We start from the raw sequence: 20,080 nt of genomic DNA, 5'->3' as shown, positions 1-20,080 counted from the left end.
TTGTTCAATTTAGTAGATATACCCACCAAGAAAATATGCCTTTTTTTCCTACAAGCCCTCCTCTTAGAGGTTTCAAATTGGAAAGCCTCTGTGCTGGGGCTGCAATTGTGCGCATGCACTCAATCATAGCTTTTCTATGTTTCCCACTGAGTTCTAGTTTAGCTCATTGAGAAAGGGGGAAGGCAGGCATACATACACACATACATACATACATGCACACAAACTTGCTAATACACACATACCCTGGGTGGCTGCCATTTGGTATATACGAACACCAACCAGGGGGAGCATTTGTATTCTGAAAGAAGATGCTTTCCTTGCATGGTGTTTCCATTATCTCTGTGTCTCATTCTCAGACCCATGACCTTGGCAAGTATGCTGACTATTCTTTGGTGCTTTAAGTCCGTCCATTCTAAGGCCTGGTTATACGTTACCTATTAGTCCTCAGTGTGGCACAATCTAACGTGCTGGATCAACTAGTAATCCTGACAGTGGCTGAGGGAAGGAATTAGTGGAGGTAACCAATTCGTTCCTTAGCTGTTTAATCTTGTCGGTAAAGTAGCATGCAAAGCTATAACCTGTAAGGTTAGTTTGAGGGGTAGCCACAGCAGGGCGTAGAAGAGCATTAAAGGTGTCAAATAGACCCTGGGGATTGCGGGAGCATGAACTAATGAGAGAGAAAAAGTATGACTCTTTGGCGAGGGCCAAGATTTACTGTTATGCTTCGATACCATCTTAAAAAGATATGAACTTCTGTTACCAAGCTGCAGGGGGGGTAATCATATGCAAGAGAAATTGGGAATGCCGGACATCAAAATTTACAAATTAACAGGTTTTTTTTAGGCATATTTAATTTAAAATCACTTACCTTTAAAAAAAAAAAAAAAAAAAAAAAAAACATAAAAATTCACTAATGGGGAAAGCCTGCCATGTGGGACACTGTTACTAACCCATTTAGTTTTCAAGCACATACTGATTCATAGTGTGAGCTTGCAGACAAAATTTGTTAATCATGTTAAAGGTATTGGTCCTTTATCAAGAACCAGAATGGCAGAGAGCAATACATTTTGAAAATATTAGGCACAAGTCGACCCTCTTATAATGCTTAGTACAGAGTGCCATGGGCAGTGTTACACCGGGAAATTTTAAGATTCTAAGAATAATCAAAATCTATTGTAGAAGCAGATTAATGGAAATACAAATCCTATTGCACAATCTATAAAACCGGCCCACATAACCTATTAATATATTTGATGGTAGTTTCTCTGGCACAATGTATAGGTTAATTTTTTTAATTACATAGAGTTACTTTGTTGTTCTCAAAATGATGAGACTGTGTAAATGCCATGTGAACTTGCAAATGTATTATCCTGCATGCTTAGAAATTACAATAGTCAAGTGCAATACTAATTTTCAGAATAAAAAAGAGTGAATTAGTGCATAGGCCTGACATTAATTACTTTACCAGCTTACGCACATAATTACAAGTAAAGCCAATTGCTAATAAACAGCCCCAGTTAAACCTGGAAATCCTCCAATCCTATAATATTCTAATATGTTGTAAAAATGTGGCAGAAATAATAGTTCTGGGAAGATTTTCATATGTGCCAATATAACAAATAGATATTAAAAAACTGTAGTCACTGTGGCTGAATGCTGAATTGTTATGGATGATGATTCGATTTTGGATACATACATATAAGAAGGGATAATGGAACTGTGAAGCATATTGTATTCGTATGTCTCAAGTGGTACAATAGAATCTTGTGGTTATTATAGGCAGGTGGAGATATCACAAAGAACCAAAAGCTTGAGATAATCCCGATGTCTCTCGACACCTGCAGTTAATACTAATGAATCTGAACACCTATACAGTTTGTCTCACCTCTGATCTCGGCTCTGCCAGTCACTAATAAATTTCATCAAAGCACATTCAACCAGTCAAACCTATTGTGCATCGTGCCACCTGCAGATGTTCGATTGATTAGTATAATCGTGTATATTAATTTTCCTGTTGTATTCAAAATAAATAGTTTGGCAGACCTCAGTCTCCTCACCTCTGCTTTAAAGTTAAACACGATATCCTTTTAAAAACAGTATTGGACTGTAATTGACATGAGCTTCTGCCAGTCACCAACAGAGGATCACACTTACATTTCTTTTTAAATATCCTAATATAATATTTATGTTGTAGTACACCATCGCGTTCATTTTTTAAAAAAAATAATTTATATTGAAATGCTTGAAGAAGTGAATTGCCAACTTTTCCACTTTTCTTTTTTCTGACAGACATTTTTATGCATCATTGGTCAGCAGGGCCGGCGCGTCCATAAGGCGGCACAGGCGGCCGCCTTAGGGCGCCAGAGGAGGGGGGCGCAAAAATCCGAATCCCCTGCCTCTGGCTGGAGACTCGGATTTGTAAACTCACCTCTCTCCCTGCAGCCAGCACACAGCAGGAGCAGGGCAGTGAAGTCAGCCGTCCTCCTCTGATGATGTCAGAAGGGGGCGGGACTTCTGCTCCCAGACTCCCCAGCGGTCCTGACTGCAGCTCCAGCCTCCCAGCCGACCACCAGTTGAAAGGTTCTCCCTCCCTGGCCCAAGGTAAGCTTCTAGGAGGGGAAGGGGGTGGGGAAGAAGCATTTTTTTTTTTTTTTTTTTTTTAAATCAAAACTTTTTTTTTCAGCCCCTTTCTACAGCCCCTGCCCCCACTATACTCCCCCTGCCCCCACTATACTATCCCTGCCCCACTATACGGCCCCTGCCCCCACCATACGGCCCCTACCCCCACCATACTTCCCTGCCCCCACCATACTCCCCCTGCCCCCACCATACTCCCCCTGCCCCCACCATACTCCCCCGCCACCTCTATAGCCCCTGCCCCACCATACTACCCCTGCTACCTCTATAGCCCCTGCCCCCACCATACTGCCACTGCCCCCTCTACAGCCCCTGCCCCTCCAAACTTCCCCACCATACTACCTCTGCCCTCTTTACAGCCCCTCTTTAGCCCCTGCCCCACCATACTACCCCTGCTACCTCTATAGCCCCTGCCCCCACCATACTGCCACTGACCCCTCTACAGCCCCTGCCCCTCCAAACTTCCCCACCATACTACCTCTGCCCCCTTTACAGCCCCTCTATAGCCCCCACCCCTCTATGTCCCTCTATAGCCCCTGCCCCACCATACTGCCCCTGCCCCCGCCCCCTCTACAGCCCCTCTATGCCCCTGCCCCACTATACTGCCCCTGCCCCCTCTATAGCCCCTGCCCCACCATACTACCCCTGCCACCTCTATAGCCCCTGCCGCCACCATACTGCCCCTGTCCCCTCTACAGCCCCTGCCCCTCCAAACTTCCCCACCATACTACCCCTGCTCCCTTTACAGCCCCTCTTTAGCCCCTGCCCCACCATACTGCCCCCTTTACAGCCCCTCTATAGCCCCCACCCCTCTATGTCCCTCTATAGCCCCTGCCCCACCATACTGCCCCTGCACCCGCCCCCTCTACAGCCCCTCTATGCCCCTGCCCCACTATACTGCCCCTGCCCCTCTATAGCCCCTGCCCCTTAACAGCCCCTCTATAGCCCCTGCCCCACCATACTACCCCTGCCCCTTAACAGCCCCTCTATAGCCCCTGCCCCACCATACTGCCCCTTAACAGCCCCTCTATAGCCTCTGTCCCCACTCTGTCCCCACTCTGCCCCATGTGCCCCTCTCCAGCACTTCTATTTCCCTCTATAGACCCTGCCCCACCATACTGCCCATGTCCCCTCTACGTCCCTCTATAGCCCCTGCCCCACCATACTGCCCCATGTGCCCCTCTACAGCACCTCTATAGCCCCTGCCCCCACCATACTGACCCTGTCCTCCTCTACTGACCCCTGTGCCACTCTACAGCACCTATATTTCCCTCCATAACCCCTGCCCCACCATACTGCCCCTCTACAGCTCCTCTATTTCCCTCTACAGCCCCTCTTTCCCTCTAAAGCCTCTGCCCCACCATACTGCCCATGTGCCCCCTATACAGCCCATGCCCCCCTCTACAGCCCCTGTCCCCACTATACTGCCCATGCCCCCCTCTATTGCTTTTGTGCCCCCCTCTTTATCCCGTGTGCCTCCTCTATTTCCCTCTACAGCCCCTGCCTCTGCCCCCTTTCACACGCCTCTACTGCCCCTGTCTCCCCCCTCTACTTCCTCTACCCGCCTCAACAGCCCCTGTCCCCCCCTCTACTTCCCATTTAACCCCTACCATACTGTCCCTGTGACACCACTTTATTGCCTCAGTGTCCCTCGTTACAGCCTGTGCCCACACCATACTGCCCCTGTGTCCCCCTCTACTGCCCCTGTTTCCCACCATACTGCCCATTTCCAACCACATTGCCCCTTTGCTCCTTTGCTCCCACCACAGCCCCTATACTCCCTTCTACAGCCTCTAACTCCCTTACTTCACATCCCTTCCACTCCCTTTTACACCCCATAACTCCAGTACAGCCCCTATTCCCTTACTTACAGTCCTTACCCCCACTACAGCCCCTCTGCCCCAATTGCTGCCCATATCCCCCACACTACAGCCCCTGTTCCCACTTGCAGCCATCAACCTACTTCAGTCCCTAACCCCCTACTACAGCCCCAATTCCCCACTACATTTCCTAAGCCCCCAATTACAGCCCTTAACTCTCAACTACAGCCCCTGTCCCCCTACTACAGCCCCTAACTCCTCAATTAGAGCCCCTATTACCCCACTGAAACTCACTACCCCCCCAAAGATTAGGTTCTGGATCTGCCCCTGCTCTGTATACCTGTCTGCATGTCTCTGTATGACTATGTCTGTCTATGTCTGTGTCTGAATGTCTCTATGACTGTGTCCGTGCGTTTCTGAATGTCACTGTATGCCTGTGTCTGTATGTCTCTGTATGACCGTATCCATATGTCTCTGTATGCCTTGTTCTGTATATCTTTGTGTGACTGTCTGTGTATATATGTCCCTGCATGCCTGTGTAAGTATGTATCTGCATGCCTGTATGTATCTTGTATGCCTTGTTCTGTATGTCTCTGTATGCCTGCATCTTCATGTCTCTGTATGTCTGTGTTTGTATAAATGTGTCTTTATTTATCTATATGCCAGTGTCTGCATGTCTCTGTGTGTGTGTCTGTATGACTGTATGTCTGTGTACCTGTATGTGTTGATTGTATGACTGTTTGCCTGTATGGCTGTGTTTGTTTGATTGTGTGCCTGCATATTTCTGTGACTATGTGCCTGTATGTGTGTGTAGCTATATATCTATGTCTATATGGCTTGGGAGGGAAAAGTTACACAAAGGAGCCTGAGGGGAAGAGGGACACACAAAAAACAGGCTGAGGGGAGAGACCCACAGAAAAGGGCTGTGGGAAAGAAAGACACACAAAGGGGCTGGGGGGGGGAGGAGATACACATGGGGGTTGTAAGAGACATACAAGTGGGTGTAAGACACACTAAAAGGGGGTACAATACACTACATGGGGATTTCAAAAGGCTGGATATGAGACACCGCTAAAGATACATCTTATTGGGGGGGGGGGGGGGGGGGCGGCAAAATTCATCTTCGCCTGTGTAGCCAAAAATCCTTGCACCGGCCCTGTTGGTCAGATTGTCAGTTATCTGACCAGATGCTCACTATTTTCAGCTGTCATGCTATAGGCAGAAAGTAGGTGGATTTTAAAAGTTGCAAAATAGTGAGCAACTGTGAGCAAAATGAGATGGTGTATCTCTTGATTCAATGAGGGGTGGTCCGGAGGTCATGCAATATAAACAGAATTGATACCAATATAGTGCATTATATTAGTTGTCATAGATTTTGAAGATATTGTACATAATAATACACTCAAATTTTATTGAGCCTAGAGATGACTCCAAATAGATAGCATCAAGTGGTATACTCTCTAATGACTCGACCAGAGATGCAGTGATTACCTATCCTACCAAACTGTTGGGGGAGTAAAGGTATCGTATAATCTCTCCTCCTTTAAGGAGGATGGTCACCTAAACTGAGCTGCGCAAAGGGAGTAACCCTTAAAGACCGTAATAGAAAGATAATTTAAAATTCCCAATACACTCCACTAATGGGGACAGCAAAAGGAAGGGGTACAGAGAGGAAAAGCAAGCTTAAAAGGAACCCTAGCTTTTATTGCAATCTAATGTTAAAAAATAAATATATAAAAAAAAAATAGCTCAAGATTAAAGGTGTAAGCCTAATTGGGTCTAGGGAATTAAGGGAAAAGGAGGAGTCCAACAGTTACTCATACTGCTGTATAGAAAGCCACCTCATTATATCCACCACTGGGCAGGTAAGTAATATCCCACCTACTAAAGAAAGGTACAGGGTCTCAATGGAAATATCCACAAGAAAAAAAGCTCTGTAAAGAAAGAGAGACTCCAGCACCCATAGGGAGTAAAGTGGAAAGAAGAGAGAACAAATCCCTAAGTGTACCAAGGGAGGATTAAGGGTACACACAGAACATAACTGTTCTAAACTATCCACCACATAGGAGTCTCTCAATCATGAGGAGCCAGACATATTGGGATTCAAGGGATAAGTGAAAGAGCAAAAATAATTGCTATCCATGTTTGCCTCAGCACCGCATGACGCTAGTGCCAACTTGCACCAAAAATCCCTGTAGACTACAAATAATATACTTAAATCAAAATGTGCATAGTGCTACCTAAGTGGTAAAAAAATATAGTGACAGAGGAAAGAAACGTCTTAACCGCTTTAAAAACCCTACTGTGTAATTAACCACCTGTGTGGGGCCCAATCCACTAGCAGGTAAATGTCTCCATCAGCTGATTAATCATCACCGAGGAACACTTGGGATTGCTCAAATTGAAGTCCAACCCCTTCTCATGTGTGATGTATGTTAAGTACAGCCTGCCAAAAGGGTCCTACCGTGATTGGTCCACCAATGGGTATTCAATGAGGGGGACATTGCTTGTGCTTCTTTCCAGCTGACTATTTAAACATTTTCTGAAGTACTTCTCTGTTTTGCATAATTTAAAGTAGAGACAAAAATCCCGGTGTCATTTCCTGTTGATCTAAAAGACCCCTTTCTAATGCTTTATTTTAATGTTTTATTTGCTGTGGGGGGAAAAAGCACTGATGTTGGGATGGACCCCAAAAGCAGGGAGGGAGTGTTGTTTAAAAATAGGAAATCTAAAATATTCTTTTTAGAGCATTTTAACATTTTAAAGCAGTTATTTTCTCAGTCCCTCCCACATCCGTGATGCAGTACACTTTTTATTTGGAAGGCGTTGTGTTTTACATACACTGAATCAATCATTGCTGTATTATTAATCCCACGATGTCCCAGCATTTTAATACAAATACATCCATATTTATCAATCACGTTTGTTGTGTCTTTGCATTACATTTAGAGATATTTGATAATGGTAACTTATTATTAAAAATCTATTTTTTGATGGTTGGCATGTGGTTGGTTATTTGGAGTATTGTGATTCTTTCACCAAAAGCCTTACACCGGCAGGTTTTGTAGAATTAATATTAGATTTAGAGAACAATGTCCCTGTTGCCTTTTTTTAAAACATTGTTTCTCCTCGAGAAGAATGTAAAATATATAGGCATGCGACTTTTCACTTACCTCTTGTATTCCACAGTCACATGATCCATTGATAAAAAGTCAAAAGTCTAAATGGGTTGACTCTGTTATCATTCTCTCCTCACCTGTTTGTTAAGTACAAAGCTGCAATTCTCAGCACTCAGTAGCAGATAATGATAAGGGACAACATACACAACTGAAAATCATTCTTCATCCCAGAGCTGGAATATGAGATCTCTGAAACCATTCATTCTTTTCATACTGTCACTCTACACTATCGACTAAATTATTTCTTTAGAATCTTAGCTACACTTCTGTTCTATCCTATTTCCTATACAAGCCTACAGCTTGAAAGCTGATGTTCTCTTCTAAGCTCCAGTCTAAATATATATTTACATCAGTTCTACTTTTCTGTTTCCGTCCTACACTGTGCAATGGACTTTGAACACAGATTATAACCCTGTATTATGGGCTCAGACTTCCAGAGACAAACAATTACTGGATTTTATTGATTAAATCAATCAATACAATTAACTGAATGAGGCTTTTCCATCATGCTTGTCATTGCGAAAATAAGTGTATTGAACGTTCCTTTTGGGACATTTTCATGACAGTATTAAGATACTTGATGTATTTCAGCTCCACTGCAAATTCATCAACAAAGCCACTTAATTTAATACAGCAATTTATAGAGATGCAATTTAAAAAGTAGTACAAGCCAGCTAGGAAAAGATTTGAGGGTCAATCAGTGTAGTGGGATGATCTGTGGGATGTTGTGTGTCATAGATGGTGACTCGGAGTAGACATATACAGATTTGCGAAATAACAGTTATTTTAACCCCGGAAATTAATACATTACTCACCATAAGGCAACTGTAAGGGTTACATTTGCTCATCTTAAAACAAAAGGAAATCTGGAGAATGTATGTAACAATTTAAATCTTCGCCTGTGTAGCCAAAAATCCTTGCACCGGCCCTGTTGGTCAGATTGTCAGTTATCTGACCAGATGCTCACTATTTTCAGCTGTCATGCTATAGGCAGAAAGTAGGTGGATTTTAAAAGTTGCAAAATAGTGAGCAACTGTGAGCAAAATGAGATGGTGTATCTCTTGATTCAATGAGGGGTGGTCCGGAGGTCATGCAATATAAACAGAATTGATACCAATATAGTGCATTATATTAGTTGTCATAGATTTTGAAGATATTGTACATAATAATACACTCAAATTTTATTGAGCCTAGAGATGACTCCAAATAGATAGCATCAAGTGGTATACTCTCTAATGACTCGACCAGAGATGCAGTGATTACCTATCCTACCAAACTGTTGGGGGAGTAAAGGTATCGTATAATCTCTCCTCCTTTAAGGAGGATGGTCACCTAAACTGAGCTGCGCAAAGGGAGTAACCCTTAAAGACCGTAATAGAAAGATAATTTAAAATTCCCAATACACTCCACTAATGGGGACAGCAAAAGGAAGGGGTACAGAGAGGAAAAGCAAGCTTAAAAGGAACCCTAGCTTTTATTGCAATCTAATGTTAAAAAATAAATATATAAAAAAAAAATAGCTCAAGATTAAAGGTGTAAGCCTAATTGGGTCTAGGGAATTAAGGGAAAAGGAGGAGTCCAACAGTTACTCATACTGCTGTATAGAAAGCCACCTCATTATATCCACCACTGGGCAGGTAAGTAATATCCCACCTACTAAAGAAAGGTACAGGGTCTCAATGGAAATATCCACAAGAAAAAAAGCTCTGTAAAGAAAGAGAGACTCCAGCACCCATAGGGAGTAAAGTGGAAAGAAGAGAGAACAAATCCCTAAGTGTACCAAGGGAGGATTAAGGGTACACACAGAACATAACTGTTCTAAACTATCCACCACATAGGAGTCTCTCAATCATGAGGAGCCAGACATATTGGGATTCAAGGGATAAGTGAAAGAGCAAAAATAATTGCTATCCATGTTTGCCTCAGCACCGCATGACGCTAGTGCCAACTTGCACCAAAAATCCCTGTAGACTACAAATAATATACTTAAATCAAAATGTGCATAGTGCTACCTAAGTGGTAAAAAAATATAGTGACAGAGGAAAGAAACGTCTTAACCGCTTTAAAAACCCTACTGTGTAATTAACCACCTGTGTGGGGCCCAATCCACTAGCAGGTAAATGTCTCCATCAGCTGATTAATCATCACCGAGGAACACTTGGGATTGCTCAAATTGAAGTCCAACCCCTTCTCATGTGTGATGTATGTTAAGTACAGCCTGCCAAAAGGGTCCTACCGTGATTGGTCCACCAATGGGTATTCAATGAGGGGGACATTGCTTGTGCTTCTTTCCAGCTGACTATTTAAACATTTTCTGAAGTACTTCTCTGTTTTGCATAATTTAAAGTAGAGACAAAAATCCCGGTGTCATTTCCTGTTGATCTAAAAGACCCCTTTCTAATGCTTTATTTTAATGTTTTATTTGCTGTGGGGGGAAAAAGCACTGATGTTGGGATGGACCCCAAAAGCAGGGAGGGAGTGTTGTTTAAAAATAGGAAATCTAAAATATTCTTTTTAGAGCATTTTAACATTTTAAAGCAGTTATTTTCTCAGTCCCTCCCACATCCGTGATGCAGTACACTTTTTATTTGGAAGGCGTTGTGTTTTACATACACTGAATCAATCATTGCTGTATTATTAATCCCACGATGTCCCAGCATTTTAATACAAATACATCCATATTTATCAATCACGTTTGTTGTGTCTTTGCATTACATTTAGAGATATTTGATAATGGTAACTTATTATTAAAAATCTATTTTTTGATGGTTGGCATGTGGTTGGTTATTTGGAGTATTGTGATTCTTTCACCAAAAGCCTTACACCGGCAGGTTTTGTAGAATTAATATTAGATTTAGAGAACAATGTCCCTGTTGCCTTTTTTTAAAACATTGTTTCTCCTCGAGAAGAATGTAAAATATATAGGCATGCGACTTTTCACTTACCTCTTGTATTCCACAGTCACATGATCCATTGATAAAAAGTCAAAAGTCTAAATGGGTTGACTCTGTTATCATTCTCTCCTCACCTGTTTGTTAAGTACAAAGCTGCAATTCTCAGCACTCAGTAGCAGATAATGATAAGGGACAACATACACAACTGAAAATCATTCTTCATCCCAGAGCTGGAATATGAGATCTCTGAAACCATTCATTCTTTTCATACTGTCACTCTACACTATCGACTAAATTATTTCTTTAGAATCTTAGCTACACTTCTGTTCTATCCTATTTCCTATACAAGCCTACAGCTTGAAAGCTGATGTTCTCTTCTAAGCTCCAGTCTAAATATATATTTACATCAGTTCTACTTTTCTGTTTCCGTCCTACACTGTGCAATGGACTTTGAACACAGATTATAACCCTGTATTATGGGCTCAGACTTCCAGAGACAAACAATTACTGGATTTTATTGATTAAATCAATCAATACAATTAACTGAATGAGGCTTTTCCATCATGCTTGTCATTGCGAAAATAAGTGTATTGAACGTTCCTTTTGGGACATTTTCATGACAGTATTAAGATACTTGATGTATTTCAGCTCCACTGCAAATTCATCAACAAAGCCACTTAATTTAATACAGCAATTTATAGAGATGCAATTTAAAAAGTAGTACAAGCCAGCTAGGAAAAGATTTGAGGGTCAATCAGTGTAGTGGGATGATCTGTGGGATGTTGTGTGTCATAGATGGTGACTCGGAGTAGACATATACAGATTTGCGAAATAACAGTTATTTTAACCCCGGAAATTAATACATTACTCACCATAAGGCAACTGTAAGGGTTACATTTGCTCATCTTAAAACAAAAGGAAATCTGGAGAATGTATGTAACAATTTAAAGTAACATATAAAATGATGAATAAGAATTAGGGCATGGTTTACCAATTAGGGTAGACAGTGGTTTAGAAAAGATATTTAGAGTCCAATCTGGAGTCTGCAGCCTTTGTCCCTTTAAAATCCCTACAATGTATATAATATATTCTAAAACTTTCTTCATATGCATTGATTATCAGTAGCAAGAGATTTTTTCCATGATGGCTGCAAAGAAGCCCAACATGTGGAGACTAAATTCCACGCCGTATGGCCAGTGTTCTGCAAAGTGTGCTGAAATATAATGTCATGAAAATGTGCATTTTGTTGTTTTAACTAGGAACCTGCACAAATTGGCAATTATGTAAGGTCCCTGCATGTTATCTGTATTTTTGCAAACATGGAAGCATTGACAATCATTGTTTTGAATGTACCATACTATGATAAAGTAGATACTTCAACGGGACCAACCAGTACAGCTTCTAAACCTGTGGATATACAGATCATGAGATTTGTTGTCCTGATCTGAAGCTATCTATGTCATTATTTTTAGTTAGACTATCGATGCAATGAAAAACAATTGTTTCACATGCTATTAGTTTGTCATATTGAGGAGGACTTCCGACTCTGATTCTGTACCATTGTGCCATTTTCTGCTGAGATAGTTTAGTGGTTGGACTACTCATTCAATCAGCAGGACCCATTTCTATCAGAGAAACCTATAAACAATGCATGCTTTTATTCAGCCCCCTGCTCTTTCAATCTGTAAGGATTTTCACAGGAATTGCCCTGAGGATAAAATTAAACTGATATATAATATGTTCCCGTTAATCACTCTTAAAACTAATATAACCCGTGTGCTGTCACTGTGGCAGTATGAAAAACATGTATACTTCCCCTGAACTGATGATGCGTACAGGCAAAGTTAGCAAACAATTAATTGACAATGTGTTACACCAATTATAGGACAAATGAGGACTGTAACTACAGTATGACATAGATAAAACATTGGGGGGGTGGAGCTTAACTTCCAGGCAAGGCAGACGTGTTTAGCCTGAGCTCATGCACATCGCAATGATTTTGGGGTTTTACCCCAATTACACAGCCACATTCTCTGCAGGGCTTTAATTGAGCTGAGTATTCCTGGGTGACCACCCTGACACTCGAATCGTAACTGACATCCACCAGAGACTCGAGATATAGTGATCTGCAGCCTACTGTGGTCAGAGTTGGGGAGAAGCAGCCGATATCCCTGCTCATGGATTCTCAATCTTACTGTGCTCTCCCCCCCCCCCCCCTTTGGACTGGCGGGGGATATCCCACTGGTCGCTCATGTGTCCTTGCCTGGGGACAGCTAAAGGTATAGCGCCTGTACCGTAAAATCAAGATGGCAGCTACCCCTTTACCAGACATGCTGGGCCTGGATACGCTTAAAGGGCATCACGGTGAGATAACTGACCCTATCTTGCTGCTGCATCTGGATACTATCTATGAGCGCTTCTGGAAGAGGATTCCAGAGTGTTAACAAGCAGCCCTCCCTAAGCAACAAGAGGATGAGGAGGGAGAAGACCTATCTGAACAGAGCAGGCCTCCTCTGGGCGACGCTATCATATGCGCACCTAGTTACCCTACTGCCAGCCTGCCTAGGTGGAGAGCCCTTCGAGGCATAGCCTCCAATCATCACCCACAGAAGCGGAGGATCACCCGTTGGAAATGGCACATACCACCAAGACATACCACCAAGTCTTACTCCGGATGGGGGAAGGACTTGGCTCCTGGGGGCTCCCGAGTCAATGGTCCGAAGATGCAGGCCCTCCCACAAGCCTGGGGCTGGAGGAGTCCCTTAACCTGCATAGCTGCAGTTGATGCAAACCTGAACTCTGCTACACATCACTCGCTTGGCGCACAGACATGGATGCTGATCTGACTTCTGAGCCCACATCCAGAGCTTCACTGTAACTATGGCGGCAGCCGATTTGGAGTTATGTTAGTTGAGCACAGTTATTTTTCTGTTACCGCATTTGTATTTCATAATGCATTAAAGATATGGGTCATTTTAAACGAACAGTTCAATTTTAATAGTACAAATATGAAATTATATTTTTTTTAGAGAATGAGTGGAATGTTAAAGTGAACACTGAATGAGATCTTTCATGTAAATAACATACACATTGAGGGAAAGACGTTAAAATGTTTAATATGGAAACATTAAATTAGAACAGGGTGCATAATGCATAGTGTATGGGTTGTGCTCTCGTCACATTTAGAGCTTAGTTTTGCACATGTTTAATTTTGATTATTGCGCTAAGGATGAGTAGGAGGTGGGTAGAATATGGAAATAAGGTGAGACCCCAGTCAGAACACTTCACCAGTAAGTGTCATTGGGCAAGAACCCAATAATATATATCTGCCGACCTCAAATCCTCATAGATTGTTTGAGGCCCTCATCACATCATGTTTCTATAATTGTACAGCACGGCAGAATATGTTGGTGCCATATAAATGATAATAATAATAAGGCTTACATACGGAAATATTGAAAGAAACTAATCTCTTGTTACCACACAGTCTGCGTACAATCTTTCTATGGGAAGACTAGAATACCTATACCAATCAGGCTTTGGGACGGGCACTGTTTATATGCTCTCTAACACAGAAAGTGCATGCTAATTAGCTTTTATATATATTCACTTTTTGTGTCCCCAAACTATAGCACTAAATGTGCCTAGCGCAGAGCTATCTGTGAAGGTGACCTCTTTTAACATTGAAACCTCTTTACCAGATAAGATGTAAGCTATAGTCAAGAAGCAAAAAGAAACATCAGCAATTTTACACAATTTTGACACTTTGTGACTGAAGGCTTGAAGTGGCCCGGTCTGCGGATTTGATAATGAACTTGACGTACGGAAGACTGTTCTATGCTGCGTGCTCTGTGAAGGAAGCTCAGTGTTATTATTCTGTCATATAACTCATCCTCCACATTACACAAAGTGTAACAATTAAATAACACCATTTTTTTTTATTACCAAAACATAGTTTCCCATTCCAGATTATAGTCTTCTTCTTACGAATTAATATTAAAACACTATAATTGTCCCAAGAAGATATGTCAAACTGTCTAAAGACTAATGTAAAATTATAATGGTAACATATTATACTTGCGAGTGTGACACTAATTGAGAGGTTTGTAATGCACTGATTTAAGGAGGTTAGCTTAGCTCTTCTTACTGTAACTCAAAGGTAATAGCTTGTTTTATTTATCACTTTAACCCATTCACTGCCAAGTCTTTTTTTAAACTACAATGCGCAACATTTATTTTAAACCAGGTTAAGATATCAGGCATGTAGACTTTGGACAAAACTGACATTTTCTGTATATATTCCCGTTCGTGAATATCTAAAAGGAAAGGTAAAAAGGAAAAATAATATATTCTGTTTTAGACTCATTATTCTAGTTTCGTACCAAAATCAGTTTTTATGGTATCTTAATTCTGGAAAGCCAAGCCAACATTTGGCAGGAATTCGGACATCCTTAAAAAAAAAATCTGCTTTCAGCAAAAATGGTTGGGCCAAGCCGAAGTTACTCAATATGCACAATAGTAGTGAATTTTGCATCAGTCACTTTTACCTAAATAGCGTTCTCCCTTTCCCATACATTCCTAAAGCAGTTTGTGTAACTGGTGTGATGAAACGATTTAAGTACAATGCTTTCACAGGCAATTATATTATAGTTCAATATTATGTATATATTTACACAAAAGATATTACACGATGGGTAAAACAGAAATTAAAAACAAAGAATGGTACATCTCTGGTCCTGCACTACACTGTTAAACATTCAAAGTGATGATTCTTAAAAGTATTTACCTTGCCATTTACATTCTCAGGGGGCAACAGATGGATATTAGCATGAATTATATAAGTGCCATAAAGCTATTCGTAGCAAATGCAAGTTATTTCACACAGTCGTCGAAGAAACATTTGTTTGTAAGCAGTGTGAAAAAAATGCTAAGGGCAAAGAGATTGCTAATTTTTTTTCTATGGTGCATCAAGGAGTAAATTGCAATTTTAAGGTCCAAAATGTATTTGTAGAGGAATGTTATACTTAAAAATAAACTATTTAATATGCATTAAGTTTATAAAAAAAAATGCCTATGGAATAAATCTGCCTTTTTAATATGACATAGAATTTAAAGACTGAATTTTATACCAATTAGAGTGCTGGGAGTTTTAGAGAATAAGAACTGTAGTTTATGGAATAAATAAAAAGACAGAAAGGCAGGCAAACTGATGGAAACATTGATGGAAAAAAAGAATGGATTGAAGGACAAAAGAAAGACAGATAGACTGAGTAACAAAATTAGGAATGTTAAATGTAATACTGGCATACACACTTTACAAACCTCTAAATTGAATTCTGAAGGTCAAACATCCAGAGTTCTGTGTGAAAAATCCACCAAAGAATTTGTTTAAGACAAAATAGCTGAATGTGAAAAATTCCCCAGTAGCCAATATTGTCTATTGTTAAACATTGCTCATCTATAAGTTTTGGACCACGCTAGTTTTTCTTTGAAGACCATTTGCTCCAGTCTTTGCAGTTGTATATGCAACTGAATAATTCCTCAAGTGTCTTATGTTTCCAGTTCAGCAACTTTTGACTAGACTTGGAGATTAGTTTTTATCTGAACTGCAATTTGTCCAAATTTGGGCTGATCCGGTGATCATTCGAATTCCCAAACGCCTAGCTGAAATGTAGCAGAATCATGAACAAAACGAAACACGTAATCAACATGTTAATTTTGTTCAAACCATGCTCATTTTAAACTTGTGATTGGGAATTCTGCACATAGTTGTAAAAATAAAAGAGATGATTGATGGGAAAATAGCTGAAATGGCTAGAAGACACTAAATGTTGGTTTATTCACATATGAAGTGACCAATCAAAGTAATAAAATGAGCTGCCAAGAAATATATCTTTATTTATATATCTATATATTAAACATATACTAAAGATATAAATGTAGATTTTATTTTACTGTTCCTCCTGTTTTTCCTGTTGGTCGGTGGAAAAAAAGTGTACTGCAAAATACATACAGTATCTCACAAAAGTGAGTACACCCTTCACATTTTTGTAAATATGTTATTATATATTTTCATGTGACAACACTGAAGAAATGACACTCTGCTACAATGTAAACTAGTAAGTGTATAGTCGGTATAACAGTGTAAATTTGCTGTCCCCTCAAAATAACTTGACACACAGCCATTAATGCCTAAACCGTTGGCAACAAAAGTGAGCAACATCTCCTGAGTATAGTGATACCACCCATGTATAGGTGTGTCGGGTTCTCTGGGGACTAACAGACCTTATTTGTAGGGTGCACATTCCAGTTTTCCAACTTGGAATTTTCACAGCTGGTCATCGTGCACCCATGTTCTATTTGGGACATTTTTGAAGCCAGCCAATGTAATTTACCCCATCAAACCATATATTGTTGAAAAGTAGACACCTAAGGGTATTTCACATTGTGGTATTTTAATGCTTTCTATGCACTTCTACCACTAGTCTTTGTCAAACTTTTGTGTAGTCATTTTTTTGTGCTATTTTTCTCTCACATTATACTTTAGGCATGGATTCTCAGTTTCTGTTATGTGTTACTTACAAAGAACACCCCAATATGTGTTCAGCAACTTCTCCCGAGTACAAAAGTGTACTCGGGAGAAACTCACAGGGGTCAAATGTAGGGCTTTCCCCTTTTCCATGTTTGCACATTGAAATTTGCCAGATTGGTTTGCTGGGCCTATGTTGCCTTTGAGACCGGATAGCAGCCCAGGAATGAAAATCAACCAAATCATGCTATACTATTTGTAAACGTAGACAACCCACGGTATTCAAAATGGGGTATGTCCAGTCTTTTTTAGTAGGCACTTAGTCAGAAACGCTGGCGAAAGATAGCATTTTTAGTATTTTTTTGCATTTTTTTAAACAAAAACTATACTTTTACTGGTGATATCATCATCATGATAAGTTTTCATTTTTAAAACACTCATATTTGTGTTCAGCGAAGTGTCCCGAGTATTTTATATATAAAAGTCCTGAGTATTTTATATATATTCCGAAAGTCCTGAGAGTGCTATCTTTATGCTGTTCGTACATTGTTTGCTGACAAGCACCGAGCAACGGGCAACGACACCTGTAAGTGGAGTGCAAATTATTTTTTTCTCTCTCTATATATATATTTATTTATTTTTATTTTATTTTTTTCACGATCCCGCACTCTAGTTCCCGGTCTTTAATGATGCTCCAGTTCCAATTCCAGACATAGTATAGAAAAGAAGATACATGCATTCTGGAGGCTGTAGTAGTAAAGTCTTGAGAAAAGTCCAGGATGACTGAAACGTTGATTTTTTTTTGTGCTAAATAAAAGCATTGCTACTTTACTACTACAGTCTCCAAAGTGCACTCATCACACACATATATATATATATATATATATATATATATACAATAAATACACAAGATCCCGCGCACTCTCCTATCTACTAAACAGCAACTTCAATGTTGACAGATTTTATTAGTTTTGTAAAAGTTTTTTTTAAAAACACCTAATCTAGGCAAAAAAATGGGGATTTAGTTACATTATATGATCATACATTGCATAAGCCTGCCACAACGTCAATGTACCCCATCTTTGGCAGGTCCTACTCTCACAGTCTAATGTCTGCTCTTATAAGATTAACCACTTACTTGGGAAAAAATTCCATCTGAGGCTCTCTGCAGTACAAGGCTAAATAGGGACCTGAGATGAGGCACCTGTAACAGGGAGGGGTGCAGAACCAAGGAGTTGGCTAGACTCCCAAATATATATAGGAAACATGGGGGGATGGCCCCCAGCAGCACCCCATTTAAGCATGTTTAGGTGAGTGCAACCATCCCCCCATGTTTCCTATATATATTTGGGAGTCTAGCCAACTCCTTGGTTCTGCACCCCTCCAATGTATGATCATATAATGTAACTAAATCCCCATTTTTTTGCCTAGATTAGGTGTTTTTAAAAAAAACTTTTACAAATCTAATAAAATATGTCAACATTGAAGTTGCTGTTTAGTAGATAGGAGAGTGCGCTGGATCTTGTGTATTTATTGTATAATATGGCCCCCAGCAGCACCCCATTTAAGCATGTTTAGGTGAGTGCAACCATCCCCCCATGTTTCCTATATATATATATATATATATATATATATACACACATACACACACACACTTTTATTTCCTATATATGTATAATATATTATAATCAAAGCATGTTATAATATATTATACATATATAACGCATACATATGATGTCATTATAAGTGTATTTTGAGATATATGTGTATCTAAAAGTACACTTATAATGAAATCATATATATGCATTATATATGTATAATATATTATAACATGATTTAATTATTTTATAATACACTGCCTGGTAAAAAAAAAAAGTCGCCACCAAAAAAATCACACACTCTAATATTTTGTTGGACCGCCTTTAGCTTTAATTACGGCACGCATTCGATGTGGCATTGTTTCAAGAAGCTTCTGCAATGTCACAAGATTTATTTCTGTCCAGTGCATTAATTTTTCACCAAGATCTTGTATTGATGATGGGAGAGTCGGACCACGGCGCAAAGCCTTCTCCAGCACATCCCAAAGATTCTCAAGGGGTTAAGGTCTGAACTCTGTGGTGGCTAATCCATGTGTGAAAATGATGTCTCATGCTCCCTGAACCACTCTTTCACAATTTGAGCCCGATGAATCCTGGCATTGTCATCTTGGAATAGGCCCATGCTATCAGGGAAGAAAAAATCCATTGATGAAACAACCTGGTCATTCAGTATACTCAGGTAGTCAGCTGACCTCATTCTTTGGGCACATAATGTTGCTGAACCTAGACCTGACCAACTGCAGCAACCCCAGATCATAGCACTGCCCCCACAGGCTTGTACAGTAGGCACTAGGCATGATGGGTGCATCCCTTCATCTGCCTCTCTTCTTACCCAGATGAAGTGATGCATCCATCACTGGTGGTTCCCCACTATCCTTCCAGTTTTTAATAATGCGTTGGACAGTTCTTAACCCAATTTTAGTAGTTTCTGCAATCTCCTTATGTGCATCTGTTAGTGAGTCTGTTTGGTGTCTGTTAGTGAGTGTGTGTTTTGTAAGTGAGTGTGAATGTGTCTGTCTGTCAGTGAGTGTGTATGTATGTCTGTCACTGAGTGTGTGTCTGTCAGTAAATGTGTGTGTCTGTTAGCTAGTGTGTATGCGTCTGTTCATGAGAGTGTGTGTGTGTGTGTCTGTTAGCTAGTGTGTATGCATCTGTTCGTGAGAGTGTGTGTGTGTGTCTTCAGCACTTACCTTTCTCCAGCACCAGACTCCCTTGGCGCTGGAGATCCCTCCGCCCCGATCCGCCTCTCAGCTCCCAATGCGCGGCAAGAGCCGCGCGCGCATTCAAACCGCTCATAGGAAAGCATTACTCAATGCTTTCCTATGGACGTTCAGCGTCATCTCACTGTGATTTTCACAGTGAGAATCGCGGAAGCTCCTCTAGCGGCTGTCAATGAGACAGCCACTAGAGGCTGGATTAACCT

This window comes from Pelobates fuscus, chromosome 3 (assembly GCF_036172605.1).
Source record: "Pelobates fuscus isolate aPelFus1 chromosome 3, aPelFus1.pri, whole genome shotgun sequence".
NCBI lineage: Eukaryota > Metazoa > Chordata > Amphibia > Anura > Pelobatidae > Pelobates > Pelobates fuscus.
Note: the sequence above shows the minus strand (reverse complement) of the source record.